Raw genomic sequence first — 14165 nt, 5'->3', positions numbered from 1 at the left:
AAAGTGACAGCATGCTGAGGCTGGTCGCAAGGCAAATACAAGGCAAGGAGGCCAGAGCCTCCCAAGGAGGTCCAATTACCGTACAGGCCAAAGTCAAGTATTATTTTGTTTCATTTTCCTAATCCAGCTCCAATTAACCTATCCTTCATTCTCCATCATGACCCAGCACCTCTCCAGGGGCATAGGCTATGCTCTGCTCCATCACCCAACTTGGGCTGCTCGGCACTGCCTCACCCTGTGCCTTCCTTCTCATTATCTTGCCCACCTCCTAAGCCCCAGCCTCAAATGTCCACTTCTCCACCTCTCAAAATCCTTTCCTACATCTCAAAGGCCACCAGTTCCCTTGAATCACTAAGATAAGGTTCTTGTCCCTCTCCACGTCAAGGCCACCCCCTCCACAAAGGAATGTCATGTACTGAAATTACTATCTCTCCTAAGAGACCGTGAGATCCTTGAGGGCAGGGAAAAAATCCTAACTCTTGTTCCCAGTTCCTATTACAGGATTGACTATGGAGTAACAACTATAATGACACTAAGTACTAGTAAGAGTAACAGATGACATTTACCAAGCTTTTATGGGTTTGGCCCTATGCTAAGGGCCTAAGTACATCATCTCTTTATATGTACAACCACCCTGGTGAATCTTATTAGCCTCACTTTATAGATGAAAAACAAAGACATGGAGGCCCAGAGAGAATAAACAACCAGACCAGAGTCACACAGCTCTGGTGTCAGAATGGCTTCAGTTTGAGCACCTTCCTCCTCACTTAACTCCAGTGTTCAATCACTTCTCCAATTTCTGAACACACACTCAGTGGTGGGGCTCAACTTTCTGCTAAAGTCTTTCTGATGTTAAGAATCATTTGGCTGTTTGTGGCAGAGACTATTAAGCTGTTCACCAAATCACTGGCCTTGACCTCCAGGTATTACATGTCCAGTCTGAACGTGTTGGTGTGAGTTTGAACACCACTTACAGACCCTAACCATTAAAAACTTCCCATAGGAGGAGGAAAAAAAAGGGAGAAGGAAAAAAAGGAGACATATGTAATACTCTTTGTATACTTTAAGCAATAAAACAAAATTTTGAAAAGTAAGAGATCAACTGAAGGACTTGTATGCATGCATATGAGCATAACCAATGAACATAAGACACTGGGGGGTAGGGGAAGCCGGGGTATTGTCAAGGGTGGGGGAAAAAAAGAACTCATATGTAATATCCTTTGTAATGCTTTAAGCAATAAAAAAAATAAATAAATAAATAAGATAAAATAAAATAAAATAAAAACTTCCCATAGGAGAGAAGAACCAAGATGGTGGCATAGGCAAATACCTGTACTCACCACCTCCCACAACCACATCAAATTACAACTAAAATACAGAACAACCATCATCCAGAACCACCAGAAAGCTGGCTGAATAGAAGTCCTACAACTAGACAACAAGAAACCACCCTGAGACTGGTAGGAGGCGCAGAGGCACAGAATAGGCTGGTTCGGCACCCACATGAGCCACTTTTTTAATTGAGAGATTATCTCTGGGAAGGCTGCCTGGAGGAGCAAGGAGTCCCAGCCCCACACCAGACGCCCAGCCTAGGATCCCAGAGCTGGGAAAAGAAGTCCCTACAGGCAGTAAGAACTAAGGGCTGTAAAAACCAGTGCAGATTGGTGCTCGGTAAAACAGAGGCAGCTGGAGACCCATCTGCTCCTCTTAAAAAGCTGGTAACATGAACTGAACTTACAAGGTCCTGTTTCCTCTAAGCTCCAGTGCTGGGCAGACACAGATACATACAAGGAGAAACTGGACTGTCTGACATCAGAGCAGGAACTCGAGGGCAGCTTTTTCCCAGACGGAGGTGCTCACAAGAATCCTTGTTCCTGTGCTGGGACCTTCCAGGGTCGCAGGGCTGACTGGCAGCCATTTCTGTTTGCTCCACCCTGGTGATTCCCTGAGACTCCACCCCATCCAATTTATAACCTCACTCAAGCTGTGTGCAGCAGCTTTTTCATATGAATGGCCTGTCCTTGCTCAGGATAAAACCTGTCAAACAAGCTGCAGCTGACTCAGGGAGCCTCAAACCTACCAATAAAAAGCCCAAGACCCAGCACCAGCACCAGCCTGCCTTGCTTCACAGCTGGGCTTCATCTGGGCACTTCCAAAACTGATACATAGAGGAGGAATTTGCAGATCTCTCTGTAGCTCCTGCTGGGTGGCCCCCGGCAGCAGCGGACTTTGCACCTCACTGGAGACCCAAGAGCCAGTGTACCCAGTAGTCAGTGTCAGATCATACCAGATTAGAACTCTACACATCCATAAATGACACACTCAAGGAACAGCCTCAGTGAGCACCAATGCCCCACTGAAGCAAGTCCTGCTCCATAAGGGTGTCTCCTGCACAGCAGCTCTCCCGCTGTAGTTGAAGCTGGTCCCTACAGCCAATTGGCCTGGAGGTCAGTTCCTCCTAGTGATACCAACAACAATCAAGGCTCAACTACAACAAGACTGTGCACACAGCCCACAAAGGGATGCACCTAGAGTGTCTACCTAGTGATTGGGGAGGCTGAGCCACTGGGCCCTACAGGACACCTACTACACAAGGCCACTATATCAACTCAAGGAGACTTAGCAGCTCTACCCAATAGAAACAAATACAGGGAAGCAGCCAAAATGTGGAGACAAAGAAGCATGTCAGAAATGGAAGAAAGCAAACTACTGGATATAGAGTTCAAAAACATGGTAATAAGGTTACTCAAGAATCTTCCACAAACCCCCAAGGGACTTAGTGAGACTTTCAAGGATATTAGTGAAAATGAAAAAAAAAATGTTAAAGGATCAGTCAGAAATTAAACATACACTGACTGAAATAAAGAATAATATACACAGCCTAAGTGCCCATCAGCAGATGAATGGATTAGAAAACTATGGTACATCTACACAATGGAATACTATGCTGCTGTAAAAAAGAAGGAATTCTTACCATTTGCAACAGCATGGATGGAACTGGAGAGCATTATGCTAAGTGAAATAAGCCAGTCAATGAAGGAAAAATACCACATGATCTCACTCATTCATGGATAATAAAGACCATTACAAACTTTTGAACAATAATAGATATAGAGGCAGAGCTGCCTCAAACTGATTGTCAAACTGCAGTGGGAAGGCCAGTGAGGGTTGGGGGGCAGGAGGGAGGGGGGTAAGAGATCAACCGAAGGACTTGTATGCATGCATATAAGCATAACTAATGGACATAAGACACTGGGGGGTACGGGAGGCCAGGGGATTGTCAAGGGTGGGGCGGGGGGGGCGGGGGGGGCGGGGGAAGGACACATATGTAATACCCTTTGTAATACTTTTAGCAATAAAAAAAATAAAATAAATAAAAAATAAAAATAAAAAGAATAATATACACAGCCTAAGTGCCCATCAGCAGATGAATGGATTAGAAAACTATGGTACATCTACACAATGGAATACTATGCTGTTGTAAAAAAAGAAGGAATTCTTACCATTTGCAACAGCATGGATGGAACTGGAGAGCATTATGCTAAGTGAAATAAGCCAGTCAATGAAAGAAAAGTACCACATGATCTCACTCATTTATGGATAATAAAGACCATTATAAACTGATGAACAAAAATAGATACAGAGGTAGAGCAGCACTGAACAGACTGTCAAACTACAGCGGGAAGGCTGGGGAGAGTTGGGGGGCGGGAGGGGGAGGCGGGTAAGAGATCAACCGAAGGTATTGTATGCATGCATATAAGCATAACCAATGGACACAGACAACTGGGGGGTAGGGGAGGCCGGGGGAATGTCAAGGGGGAAAACAATAAGAGACACGTAATACTCTTTGTAATACTTTAAGCAATAAAACAAAATTTTTTTAAAAAAGAATATACAACACCCTAGCCAGTTTGGCTCAGTGGATAGAGTGTCAGCCTGTGGACTGAAGTGTCCCAGTTTCGATCCCAGTCAAGGGCACATGCCTGGGTTGTGTGCTCAATCCCCAGTAGGGGACATGGAGGAAGCAGCCAATTAATGATTCTCTCTCATCATTGATGTTTCTATCTCTCTCTCCCTCACCTTTCCTCTCTGAAATCAATAAAAATATTTTTTAAATAATATACAGGGATTCAACAGTAGAGTAGAGGATCCCAAAAATCAAATCAATGATTTGAAATATGAGGAAGCAAAAACTCCCAACCAGAAGAGGAAAAAGAAAAAAAGAATTTGAAAATAGTGTAAGGAGCCTCTGGGACAACTTCAAGCGTACCAACATCCGAATTATGGGGGTGCCAGAAGAAGAGAGAAAGCAAGATATTGAAAACCTATTTGAAGAAATAATGACAGAAAACTTCCCCTACCTGGTGAAAGAAATAGACTTACAAGTCCGGGAAGTGCAGAGAACCCCAAACAAGAGGAACCCAAAGAGGACCACACCAAGATACATCATAATTAAAATGCCAAAGGCTAAAGACAAAGAGAATCTTAAAAGCAGCAACAGAAAAGCAGTTTGTTACCTACAAGGGAGTGCCCATATGACTGTCAGCTGATTTCTCAACAGGAACTATTCAGGCCAGAAGGGGGTGGCAAGAAATATTCAAAGTGATGAACAGCAAGGACCTACGACCAACATTACTCTACCCAGCAAAGCTATCATTTAGAATTGAAGGTCAGAGAAAGAGCTTCCAGACAAAAAAAAAAAAAAAGCTAAAGGAGTTCATCACCACCAAACCAGTATTATTTAAAATGCTGAAGGGTATTCTTTAAGAAGAGGAAGAAGAAGAAAAAGATCAAAAATATGAATAACAAAATGGCAACAAATACATATCTATCAACAACTGAATCTAAAAATCAAACGAATAAGAAACCTAATGAACAGAATAAACTGGTGAATAAAATAGAATCAGAGGCATAGAAATGGAACAGACTGTCGATTCTCAGAGGGAAGAGGGGGTGGGGAGTGGATGAAGGACATCTGTAATAATCTCAACAATAAAAATTTTTAAAAATTAAAGGCAAAATAACAACTTCCCATGGGAACCTACAAGGTCTTTCCCTCCCCTACCTTGAGGGTAGGGTGCTGACTAGTCTGCACTTTGAGGGCAGGAAGCTGACACCGTGTGGCTGTGAGGCTTCATGGAGGAGCTGGAGCTATAGATGAAGAGAACCAGCAGATGGAAGAGTGATTTCATGGAACAGAGACCCTGCTCCAACCCCAGACAACCCCACCCTCCTTCCCTTGAATATGTGAGCAAGAAATCAACGCTTGTTGTGCTAAGCCATCGAGATCTGAGTACAGACTGCTGAAACAGTTAACCTACCCTGACTAAAACAGTGCTCAATAGATGGTTGATTTAAAAGCGATATTTGGAGCAACAATGAGATTGCAGGAGCGTTTACTGTCAGCAGGGAGTGGTTCCCAGGCATGCTCAGAGAAGACAACATCCATTCATTCATTGACTGGATGCACCTTGAGGGTAGGGTGCTGACTAGTCTGCACTTTGAGGGCAGGAAGCTGACAAGGAGCTGAAGGGGAAGCCAGAGATGGTTGATCTGGGTACCTGGGAGCAGAGAGAGACAGGAGATGTGCCTCAGAGTCCTCAAAGAAGGGCTACTTCTGTGTTCAAGGACCAACTGGAGCAGCTGAGAGCAGCTACAAAGACGGAAGGATTTAGGCTCCCGACAAGGAAGGGCTAGCCAGGTGTGAGAGGAAGCCTGTGTGGCCTGCGTGACCTGTGTGGCCTGCGTGGCCCACGTAGCTGGCAGCCTGGGCAGCCCAGAGGCTCCATTTGAGATCTGGCCCAGTCCTCTCTCAAGCAGCCTCTGAAACATGAGCTGGCATGTGTCCCTGCAGCTGGTTTCCCACTGCCTCCTTTCTCTCTTTCTCCTTTTTCTTTGAACTCTTCCTGCCACCGCCTCCTGCTCTTCAGTCACTTCATTAGAGAGAAATTGACAATCCCACTAGGGCAAAAACTCCCCAAACCTGCAAGGAGGCATCCCTCTGCCCACCCACACACATTCTGCTCCACTCATTTGCATGTCAATACCCAGAATGCCCTGCTGGCCCATGCCACAACCATTAGACACTTTGGACAGCTGTTGCCAGCATTTGAAGCCTGGAGTTGGCAGAGCTGATGTCCCTTGGAGGGCAAGGCGTTTACTTTCATGCCAGCTAACATTGGGAATGAGTGGCATCACCTGCAGCCTCATATCCTGACAGGCTTCTGCTAGCATCATTCAAGTTGGCACAAGGCAAAAAGAAACGCAGATGCACTAAGAAATCGTTTTTAAAGCCATTTGACCAGGTTTAAAGTCCCCACGCTGCTGCTCACCAAGTCCATCCACCAACACAGCCCCCTCACATTCCAGCTCAGCAGTCCTCAGCCCAAGAGGGCATCCTCTGGCCACCATGGGCTGCAAGAGAACTTTCTCAAAAATCCAGATTTGGGGAGTATTTCTACCTCCTTCATAACTCCAGAGTGCAGCAACTTCCTCCTTGGGTCCAGAAAGAGCAAGCAACTTGCCAAAAACCACACAGGTATGACGATCCCACAGCAATATCTCAGAGTTCCCCCAAGCTGCTACATCAGAAGGATCAGTCCAGAGTTCCAGAGAACAACTCAGGAAAAGCCAGCTTCCCCAGGTCGGGGAGAAGAGAGTCAGACATCAGCAGTGAGACAGTATCTGAGAAAATAATCGTAAAGTATGGTGACAAATGTGTGTGTGCAAGGTAGGCAGGAAGACGTATAAAAAACCAGCAAACAGAACACAACTCTCATGTTCCACGTTATCCAAAAAGGGCCTCATATCTGTAGAATCTATTAGACATTTCTGCTTCCGCCTCTACAAAATGTAAAGCACCATCCCTGACTCAGACACATATTTGATAATTCAACAAGTCATTCATTCAGTAACATGTATCATGCTTACTATGTGTCTGGCACCATGGTAATAGCTGGGGACAGACAAAAGAAAGATGTGGCCTCTCCAAGATGGTGACTTCATAGCCAGTGAGGCCAGCAAACCCCTTTCCTTTCTGCCATATGTGGCGACTGCTTTCCAGGGGTCAGGGATGGGTGTCCCTGAGTCATCCTGCTCCTTTACCAGGGCAGCAGCAGGCCCAGTAGCTCAGGGGAACAAGTGGAGTCTGGAGCCACACTGCTCCATTCTAAGGAGGCTCTGCTGCTCTCCAGCGTGGGGATCTTGAGCAAGTTTCTCATCTCCATGCCTCAGCTTCCTCACTGCAAAATGGAGCTAACAACAGAACTCCCTCATAGAGTGGAGATGTGGACTGAATGAGTTAACACACGCAATGCTCTTAACACAGTGTCTGACACACATCAAGCGCTCAATAAACATTAGCCATTGTTATCATTGCAGCTGGCCGCACATATTAACAAAAAGTCACTGCCAAGCTTAAGGAAGAAGCAGCCAATGGCCACAGACCTGAGCAAAGCTAAATGGTTTTTATAGAAACTAGACCATGGATTTGGCCCCCTTGGATTGGGGCTCAAACCAGATAAATACAAAAAATCAAGTGCTTATAACATGCATAGACCAGGGGATAAATTGATCATTGGAATGGTGATTGGCTAGTAAGTGAGGAGAATTCAGATTTAAACATACACTTGAAAGATCTGCTCCTGCTCCCTGGCTCTCAGCCACTGCCTTGCTGTGGGGTGGAGGACAGGTGAGGCGGGAAAGGAGTCACAGGGAAACTTCTGAGATAGTGCTATGGCCCAGAACCAGAAAAGGCAGGGATCCTAAGTGGAGGTCAGTGTAACCCTAGCTCCTTGAGAAAGGTGATGGGTGGGCCATTGCTAAATGTTTCACCGTCTGGACACCACCCTCTCCTTGGTGTCTTCCCACCTGCCCTCCCCGATCCCAACCCTCAGGGTGGGGTCAGAAACAGAAGGATTTGAAAGACCAAGCCCCAAATCGCAGGAAAACACCTTTCTCTGTTCCCCAGGATTAGGAGATTAGAAGGAGAACAAAGGAGCAATTCACCAGTAGATTCTGCAATTCTCCCACGTCCAACTCAGCAACCGCCGAGTTCCCACCATCTCAAGTGGCTAGAGAGGCTGAGACCAGCTGGCTAGCCTTAAACAGAGTGTGCACCAATGCCTCTCCCAGGGACACTTCAATGTGCTCTGTGCACGTAGCCTGAGGTAGAAGGGAGTGTGTGTGTGTGTGTGTGTGTGTGTGCGCGCGCGCGCGCTTGCAAGTTGCTTAGAGAAAAATCAGAGGTAAAGGAGACAGGTATTGAACCAGAAAACCTCCCACAGATCTTCTATTCAGAAAAAAATGCCTGGTTCCCACTCAGCTTTCTTAAATCCAGAAGGCAAACCCTGAGCAGATGGCGGCTGTATGATTGATAGAACTCAACCCCACCTCCAACAGATACACATGCTGCAAAAGGGTACATTTTGAAACTTGGGGAAATTGGAGGAGAATAAAACTTACCCACAATTTCATTATGGGTAGCATTTTGGTATATTTCTTCTAGTTTCCTCCCCTACATATCTTTTAAAATAAATATAATATCAGCCAATTCACACTTTCTTGGGTCCTGTAATGTCTTTTTCCTAATATTATACCACAAGTATTTTTCCATGTTGCCATGTTCTTTCCATCCAGCCTTCTTATGGAATGGAGGCCAATTTGAGCACTGATTGTTGAAGGGGTTCAAAGTCATTCACAACAGGGAAGCGAAGACTAAAGGTGATCCTGAGTTAACATGTTTAAGCTCAAGCAGGCAACTTCCAAATACAATATGGTCCAAATAAAATAAGAGGGAAGCAATGAAAATTGAAGCTGTAAGGGAAATTTTGCTGACTGTTAAGATAATTATACTCCAAAGTGGATTTCAATTCCCTGGATCTTTCTGTTCAGGGGTAACTTGTGGTCAATCCTTCCTACATGCCAAGAGATGCACAAAATGTGACTCCTCTTACCAAAGGGTATTTGATTCTTTTTTAAATATTGTTATTGATTTTTAATAAGAGAGGGAAACATCCATGTGTGAGACTGAAACATTGATTGGCTGCCTCCTGCCTGCCTCTCATCAAAGATCGAGCCTGCAACCCAGGCACATGCCCTTGACTGGGAATAGAACCTGAGACTCTTAGGTGCTTGGGCCAATGCTCTAACCACCTAGCACACTGCCATGGTTATTCGATCATTCCTAATGAATCTTTTCTTCAATTCCTTCTTTCCTCTGTAAAATATATTCACATACATTCTCATTTCCTAGAACCACACCCTCCCACCTGGTAAACCTATACAGCCTCTTCCTCACTTTCTCTAGACTAGGCATGTTTCAAACAGGTGGTATTGAGGGACTCCTAAAATATCAAGCTAGCAACAAACAAGCAAACAAAGCAAACTCATAGACACAGACAACAGTATGGTGGTTACCAGAGGGGAAGGGGTGGGAGAGGGTGAAGAGGGTCAAAGGAATTAAATATATGGTGACTAGACTTTGGGTGGTGAACACATAATGTGATATACAGATGATGTACACCTGGAATTTATATAGTGTTATTAACAAATGTTAACCCCAATAATTTAACTTTTCAAAATTGCTTTTCTTATAGAATTGGGGATTTGTTGGCAAATGTAACTTTTAGCAAGTGTACGTAGAGCTCGGGAAGTATGTCTCAGCGCTGCGGCTGATGCAATGGTGTGAGCACACTCCACCATGACATGCTTCCTCGGCACACCAGGAAGTAGCAACGCCCGCCTGAACGAACTCCTAGAGCCACATGCACAGTACCCGAGCCTTTCAGCCATTGGTCGCCTGTAGCAACGTGTCTCCCTCTGATTGGTCCCCTCATGCTATATATACCCCTGTAGTTCCACAATAAAACGGATCTGCGTCACTGAACCTGGTCTCCAGTGTCGTGCATGCAGACGCCCTAGCGCGTTGGGGCTCTGTCGTCCTCACCCCTGAGGGACCCCCTGCTTCAAGCAAGGGTTGCATATCCTGTACTTAGCTCTACTTTCTTATTCTCTAGACACAACCAGAAAGTGATTAGATGCAATTTCTGAAGCAGAAGTATATTATAAGCAGAAGTATAAACAAGGAAAGGTGGAGTAGATATTGCTTTGTTGAGGGAATAACCATCAAGAGGTGACAGTTCAGGTTTTGTGGGTGGGAGAAACAGCATAGCAGGAGGAGCAGAGAAGCTGCCAACCTTAGCTTGGAGGGTTGATGCATCCTGCCACTTGACTTCCTTCTCTGGTCCATAGAGCAGGGAGGCCATACTAAGATCAAGAGAGAAGCCCACTCTTCCTCTCTCTCCAGTTTCCAAAGAGCCATCAGCTACCTTCAGCTGGGTTCAAAAAGACAACAGTCCCAACTCGGTGGAGTCCTCATGGAGCAACCCTCCAATTTGGATGTTTTGCCATGGCCCACAGAGCTCAGGGAAGGCTCAAGATTTGAATGGACAAAAAAAAAAAAAAAAAAAAAGCAAAAATGAGTGGTCACAGTTTGGAAGAAAAGATATTCTTTTTTTTCCCCAAGGTTAGTTGCCAAAGGTCTGGAATGGGAAGAGAATGGGGAAGTTTTTCATGCTTATGCAGTTATCATTGGAGGTTCCAGGAACTCTCTGATACTATTAATGATCATTGCCTCATCCTTACCTTCTTCAGAGAACTCATTCCTAACTCAGCTTCAGCCTGTCATGTCTGAGTTCTCAGGCCCCTCACCCAGCTGCTCATGGGGAAGTACCCTCATAACTAAGGGTGGGCAGGAGGTGGGGAGAGGGGGTGAAGCAGGATAGAATCTATATAATAAAAGCCTAATAAGCTAAGTGTCCAGTCGTCCGTTCAACCAATCCTATATAATAAAGATGTAATATGCAAACAGTTGTTACGCTGTGAAGTGTAACGACCGACCATGTAACGACCAGATCATGGATCAGCAGGAAGATGGGGCAGCAAGCTACAAGCAGGCGGCGGAGAGCTACAGGAGGGGGCAGGGCAGTGGGCGGAGAGCTACTGGAGGGCGGGCAGTGAGCTACTGGCGAGCTACTGGCGCACATATTCATGCGCAGGGCTACTAGTGATTACAATAAAAGCCCATGCCAAAGTGAAAGAGAAAAGCCATTGTCATCTCTAGCTCACAGGACAACTAAAGTCCTCACTTGGAAAGATGTTATTGTGATTCTAAATGGTTGATAAGTGAGGCACAGACACTGTTGGGGTAGGGAGTTGATGATTCTTTCAACTAATTTTTTAAAAGTCCTAACAGATCAATAGCTGGTAAAAGGACCTCAAAGATCATCTCAAAAAGACTTCCTTCTGCAGATGAAGGCATCCAGGTTCAGTCAGCCTAAATAGCCTGCCCAAAGTCATGGCGAGTTAGGCCAGAACCAAGACTGCAGCCAGTGTCTTAAATCCAGCTATGGTTCTTTGCATGACCCATATTCACAGCACAAGCATGTGAGCCCTCTCAGCCTCACCAATATTCCCCCTCCCTGACACACAGCACAGGAAGGCTCCTTAGAGCAGTGGTTCTCAACCTTGGCTGCACATTAGAATCACCTGGGAATCTTTTGAAAATCCTGATTTCTGGGCCTCATCCTCCGGAAATTCTGTTTCTTTGTTACTAATGTTGTGGACCCACTCCATAACAAAGAAACAGAATTTCCGGAGATCGAGGCCCAGAAATCAGGATTTTAAAAAGATTCCTAGGTGATTCTAATGTGCAGCCAAGGTTGAGAACCACTGCCTTAGAGGAATGATAGTGGAAAAAAAATAAGAAACACTGCTCTAATAGAGGAGGGAAACAGGGATGGGGGAAGTTGCCAATTCTAACTGCTAAGATAGCTGCTATTACTGTTATTATTATTATTATTATCATTATCGTCATCACTTAAAACATTTTGTATGCATGACCTAAATTAATCCTCCTAACAACCTTAAGGGTAAGTACTATTATATTCATTTAAGATGATGAAACAGCTGTAGAGGTGCTGTCCAAGGCCACACAGCTAGTAACTGGCAAAGGCATGATTCCAGCCCAGTCCTGTGTGGCTGCATAGTCAGTCCAGGAGAAGAGAGATCTTTCCCGAGCAGCCCATCTCTAAACTCTACCATCTATTCCACTAGCCCACGTCTACCTCTAAGACCATGGAGGACAGTTAAGTTCTAAGAAAGGAGACAGACAAGTCCTGGAAAAATTCTGGATTAGGTTGAGGATGAGGGGGGAGGAAAATGGCCTCATTCTGCCCAAGAGTCTACCTCCTCCTCCTCTTCCAGGAGGCCTGGAGCCATTGAGACCAAGAGCCTGGAACCTGAGGTGGAGAGAGCAGTGAGAAGTGGGAGGATGGCCTTGCTATGTGCTGGGTTACTGCAGCCAAGCTTGGCTGGGGCTGCAGCCAAGCCCAAGAGATGGGGTGACCTCTATACAAACAAAACTTCCCTGGGCAGCACTTCTGCAAATATAAACACGGACTCACCACGTGATGGGTTCAACCAGTTCATGTAAACACCAAAGGGAGAAAAAAAATTCAAGGGAAAAAATATGCTGCGAAAGGATGGAGCAGGATATGTAGTTTTGTGACTCAAAGGAAGGAAGGTCAAGAGTTAACCAGCTCAGAACCCACTAGGTCTGCAGAGGGCCTCTTACAAACTGGGGCACAGGGAGCCTCAATCCCCTCATGATGGGGGAAGTCCTTTGTCAGGTGCAGTGATCCATGCATGGTTGGCTTTTCCCTTCACATCTGAAGTATTTTGGGTTAGACTTCCATGGAAAACAGAGCCGGTAATCCTGACGCAGAAAGGCGGGCTAGCAGTTAGCTATCAAAAGGGCTTCTCCATTGCCAGGTGCCTTCATGGAAGGAAGGTGTCTCAAGAGGTCCACCTAAGCTGGGGAACAGCTGACCTGATGGCAGGCAGGGGATGGATGGAATGAACTCTGAAGAAACAGCACACCCTCCCTTCTTCCCCTGACTCCCCCACCCTATTGTTTGTGCTGGCAAAGAGGGTGCTTTCCTCATGCCCCGTGTTATCTGTGAGAATGCCATTGGACTCCGTTATTTTTGCAAATATTCCATGCTGCCCCTGTGAGAAGAACCAGCTCTCCAGAGCCTTTGCAAATATCACCAGAAGACTTTTGACAGCGCTCCATCTCTGCCTTTCCTGGGCATCCATTACCTTAAAATAAACCAGCCAAGGAAAAGGTTGGCAGCTGAACTGAGTTGACAGTAGGAGACAGGATGCTCTGTGTCGCTGTCGTGGACTCCCCAGCATTTCCAGAAGAAACCACAGAGTTCTGGGATGTCACCACAAGCAGGGCAATCAGAGGTCTTCAACTCTGAACTGAACCAGAAGGATGGTGTGTGCTGCCCCAGACGCCATGGCTGTGTTGGTATTCCTTCAAGCAAGCATAGCCTCCTGGTGGCTCAGTGGGGCACCTGAGAGGCTCATCTGGGAGCCAAAATTGTACTGAAACCCAGAGTAATTGCACATGGCTGGCAGAGAGACATGGGGAAGAAGACATGAGCAGGTATGGCTTGGAGGAGACTGGAAGAGATTGGAAGGCAGTATAGAGAGGAATATGGGCAGGTGTGTTTCAGTATACTCATAACAAACCCTATGTACCTTATGGTACACATACACTTTCATATCATCACATGTAGGCATGTATGACTGTCTATATGGGCCAAATCAATAATAGATAAGTCCTATAACAACAGATGTTTGGGGCAACCCAGTCCAGTGGATTCCTTGGCCCACCACTTCTTATCTGTGTGACCTTGGGCATGTAACATGACTTCTCTGTACCTCAGTTTAAAGATAGGATTAGCCGTAACTGGTTTGGCTCAGTGGATAGAGAGTCGGCCTGCGGACTGAAGGGTCCCAGGTTCGATTCCGGTCAAGGGCATATACCTTGGTTGCGGGCACATCCCCAGTAGGAGGTGTGCAGGAGGCAGCTGATTGATGTTTCTCTCTCATCAATGTTTCTAACTCTCTATCCCTCTCCCTTCCTTTCTGTAAAAAATCAATAAAATATATTTTTAAAAAATGAATAAATAAAAATAAAAAATAAAGATAGGATTAATTGTAGTTTATACTAGGTTAGTTATGGGAATTAAGCAAGTTAATATTTGTGAAGCACTTAGAACAGCACCTGGCACGTAGCAAGCATTATTAGTATT

Source organism: Myotis yumanensis, unplaced genomic scaffold, assembly GCF_028538775.1.
Source record: "Myotis yumanensis isolate MYYU_CA2020_CCGP unplaced genomic scaffold, mMyoYum1.0.hap1 SCAF_8, whole genome shotgun sequence".
Classification (NCBI taxonomy): Eukaryota; Metazoa; Chordata; class Mammalia; order Chiroptera; family Vespertilionidae; genus Myotis; species Myotis yumanensis.
The sequence above is the reverse complement of the archived record's forward strand: the minus strand, read 5'-3'. Positions refer to the sequence as shown.